The sequence below is a fragment of the Pipistrellus kuhlii genome, unplaced genomic scaffold, assembly GCF_014108245.1.
Source record: "Pipistrellus kuhlii isolate mPipKuh1 unplaced genomic scaffold, mPipKuh1.p scaffold_m20_p_3, whole genome shotgun sequence".
Taxonomy (NCBI): domain Eukaryota; kingdom Metazoa; phylum Chordata; class Mammalia; order Chiroptera; family Vespertilionidae; genus Pipistrellus; species Pipistrellus kuhlii.
Genome location: NW_023425529.1, coordinates 135,216,941 through 135,221,150, shown reverse-complemented (window position 1 = coordinate 135,221,150; position 4,210 = coordinate 135,216,941). Strand labels below are relative to the sequence as shown.

The 4,210-nt window shown below is 37.0% G+C and overlaps 1 pseudogene; it reads left to right on the top strand.

Annotated features, from left to right (window-relative positions):
• Positions 1-1,124: 1,124 nt before the first annotated feature.
• On the top strand, positions 1,125-2,992 carry LOC118729664 (annotated as a pseudogene).
• Positions 2,993-4,210: the final 1,218 nt, after the last annotated feature.

Here is a 4,210-nt window from a genome sequence, read left to right as displayed (position 1 = left end):
TGCAGTTATTTCTGGAGGTCCTTAGAAAACTATTCACAAAGATCAGTGTTTCCATCAGGGGTGACTTTGCTCCCCCAAGACATTTGGATATGTAGAAAATAAGACATTTTCAGTTTTTACATATGGAAGAGGTGCTCCTAGCAACTATTGGGTAGAAACAAGGGATGCTGATCAAAACCCTTTAATATATAGGATGCCACATCACAAATAATTATCCAGTCCAATAGACAAGTGCTGTCAGCCATCTCTATAATCGTTAGACAAGTCTAAACATGGAACCTCTTCTTATCTGACATTTTAACTCTGGGATTCTTTGGAATTACTCCTCCAGACTCCAGGGCTAGTGCCATTTCTTCCCTGATAGTTTATGCCTTGTGGTCTTCTTCACTCTGACTTCCTCCAGTAGAGTCCACACTCTTTGCCCCCTAGAGGGGTTGCTTGCCCTGAGTACCAGCAGTTCTCATCCATAATGTCTCCATGTGTACTTTGTAAAGATGTACAGTAATTAGCCCTTCAATGTCTGCTGTAAGTTCTATAGACCTTGTTACTTTTATTCCTAGAGGAAAAACAATGTTTTACTTATTTCCGAAATAAAGTTATTAACACTACTAGAGATCTAGTAGCTTTCCATATGATTTCACTCATGCGGAATTTAAGGAACAAACTGAACTCCCAAGAAAAATAGAGACAGACTCATAGATAGCTTTCCCAAGATGTACTGCTAATGAAAATAAACCTGGGCCCAGCTGGCATGGCTTAGTGGTTGAGCACTGGCCCATGCGTCAAGAGGTCACCTGTTCCATTCCAGATCAGGACACTTGCCCAGGTTGTGGGCTTGATCCCCAGGAAGGGGCACGTGGGAGACAGCTGATCACTGTTTCTGTTTCTCTCTCACATTGATTTTTCTTCTTCTTCTTCTTCTTCTTCTTCTTCTTCTTCTTCTTCTTCTTCTTCTTCTTCTTCTTCTTCTTCCTCTTCTTCTTCCTTCTTAAATCAATAAAAACATTTTTAATAAAATAAATAATGGTTTTAGGTTAAAACTAATTCTGACTCCTAAACTGTGCTCTCAATCAGTGAACTACACTGCACAAAACTTAGCAGGGGACCACCCTCCACAGGTCACCATGGCTTGGCCCTGTGTCCGTGAGACTCTTCTCACATTCCCTATTCTGTCATTCTAAAAGAAATCCAGCTTAACAAAACATGAGCAAATGAGATAAATTTGTGGAAACATTTATCACTGTAACTTTTTAAAATTTCATTTAAACCACCTTTGTCCTTTCTTCAAGGCCCTTTTCCAGTACAAGTTACTTTACATCCATCTGCCCAATACATACACAATCTCTATAATTTCTTCTGCTGTACTGAGTAATTCAGCTTTCACACTCAGCTTGCAGACCCTAATAAAAAGAAAGGAAACAGGAGTTATATGTGCTTTCCATCTAAAAAGGCAAGAGGTAGTATTTACAATATTTATTTATTTATTTATTTATTTATTTATTTATTTATCTTTATTGTTGAAAGTTATACAGGTGCAGTATTAAGAAAAAGTAGAAACTCTTGGAAGTTTCTGTCTCAGAACTTTATCAAAGTTCATTCGCAATAATCCTTTCATGGGACCGAGGGAATAGTGGTATGTATAAATTTGTCAAAAATTCCTCAGATTTATACTTGAAATAGGTTTTATTCTGTATAAATTATTCCTCAATAAAACTGATTTTTAAATGTCTACTCAGAAAGATTGTTTCTATAACAACAAATACATCCTATGTGCCAAATAGCTAAATAAATTATGGTACATCTCTTAGTCACTGAAATTTTATCAGCCCAAACTGAAATTTCTTTTAAGGTCTTTAAGTAGGAAAGTGGACAAAAAAAAAAAAAAAAAAAAGAAAGAAAGAAAGAAAGAAAGAAAGAACAAAGCAACTCTTTTTTTTTTTTAATATGTTTTATTGAATCTTTACAGAAAGGAATAGAGAAGGATAGAGAGTTAGAAACATCGATGAGAGAGAATCATCGATCAGCCGCCTCCTGCACACCCCCTACTGGGGATGTGCCCACAACCACGTACATGCCCTTAACCGGAATCGAACCCGGGACCCTTCAGTCCACAGGCAGACGCTCTATCCACTGAGCCAAACCGGTGTCTGATGAACAAAGCAACTCTTAAACAACACAATTTTTAAAAATAAAATATCTAGAAGAAAAAAACAAAAGCAGCCTTCATAATTGTTCCTCAATATCATATTAGCAGTAATTATTTGTATTCGCTTTCCTATGTCTTTCTAATTTTATATAATGTACTTATATTGCTATTTTAAGCAGAAATAAATTAAGAAAAATGTAAAGGCTTTTTAAGAACCTCTACTTACAGAATGAAAATAAAATGCCTTAGCTCTTCTCATGGGCACCTTGATGTGACCTCTGAAAATAGTTCACAATTCACTTGAACAGGAAGACCCCACAAAATCATGCAAATCGAGAGGTTCAAATCTTCACATTCACTTTAAGAAGACTTGTGAAACTTTCCAGGCCATCAAGGGTATGCATATCTGAAAAGCCACCAGGTATCTGAGGGTGTCACTTTACAGAAGCAATGTGTGCCATTCCATCATTACAATGGTGGAATTGGTAGATGTGCCCAGGCCAAACAGTGGGCTGGACACAGAGTCAGTAGTCCACAAAGAGTACTGAATTTTGCTGCACATGCTTAAAAAATCAGAGTAGAGCTGAACTTAAGGGCTTAGATGTAGACTCTCTGCTCACTGAGCACATCCAGGTGAACAAAACTCCCAAGATGTGGTGCAGAATTTACAGAGCCCATGGACAGATTAACCTGTACATTAGCTTTCCCTGCCACACTGAGATGATCCTTACTGAAAAAGAGCAAATTATTTTTAAACTGGAAGACAAAGTTGCACAAAAGAAAAAGATATCCCAGAAGTAACTGAAGAAATAAAAACTTAAAAGGCTCAAAGTAAATTCTGCATAACGTAAATGCTAATAAACAGTAAAAAAAGAAAGAAAAAAAAAGAATAAATAACTAAATTCCTTAGAATAGCCTCCAGCTTTCTTCCTCAGAAATTGTGTATCTTCTCTGTCAAATGGACACTCTCAGGCTTCTTAGCCTTTGCATGGTTATTTGCTCTGTGTGGAAATGCTTGTTCTTACACCTCATCCATCTTAGGCCATCTAGTCTCCCTTTAAGAACCAACTTAAATATTCCCTCTGTTCTTCCTTCAAAGAGTTTTCTGCTTCCTACTACTCACATATGCTTTCCCATTGCATCATAGGGGATCACATATTTCTTTTTCTATATTAGTTATGAAGGATTAGGCTGTGTGTAGTAAGAACAAATAACTCCCAAATCTCAGTGGCTTAACACAACAACATTTTGCCCAATGCCCCATATGAATTCGTAGGAGGGTCCAGTCTCAGGAACTCAGACTGTTGGAAGTTGCACCATTTCATAGCTGCATACAATGACAGATAGCAACAGCAAAGAACCACACGTCAGAATTTTACTACTTCATCTCAGAAAAAACACGTATTACTAACTACCTACATTTTATGGCCAGCCCGTATTACTGCACCTGCCTACCTGTAAGAAGGTTGGCAAACTTTAAAAAAATATGTGGTGAGCTTTATTGTCTCTAGCACACCCTCAACACTCAATGAATTCTCAAAAGACTGGAACTGTTCTACACTCAATTTTGTATCACCTGAACAGAAAGCAAGGCCTGTATTTTAGGAGATTAATAGATACTTGATAATCCACTGAATATATGAATAAAGAAGTGTTGTGTGTGACTAAAAAGAAAAATGTATAAGGCATGATCCTGCCTAAGAGAAGCCTAAATCCAGTAAGGAATATTAATCATAGATTTAATATTAATCTATAGATTTAATTATATGCTTCAAAGAAAATCAGAATTTTGACAGAGGGGAAATTTTTTAAGAAGGAGAAATTAAATGGGTAATAAAAAAGGTAGCAATGATCATAGTGAACCTGTGGTGATTTCAGGTACCTGATTATGTATACTGAGTAATGATTTGGCCCCCACCAAATTTCCACATCCTAATCCCCATAACCTGTAAATGATGCCTTATATGGCAAAGGGACCTTTGCAGATGTGATTAAGGGCCTCAAGATGAAGCAATTGTCTTGGGTTATCCAGATGGGCCCAAATATGCAATCACAAGGTACTTA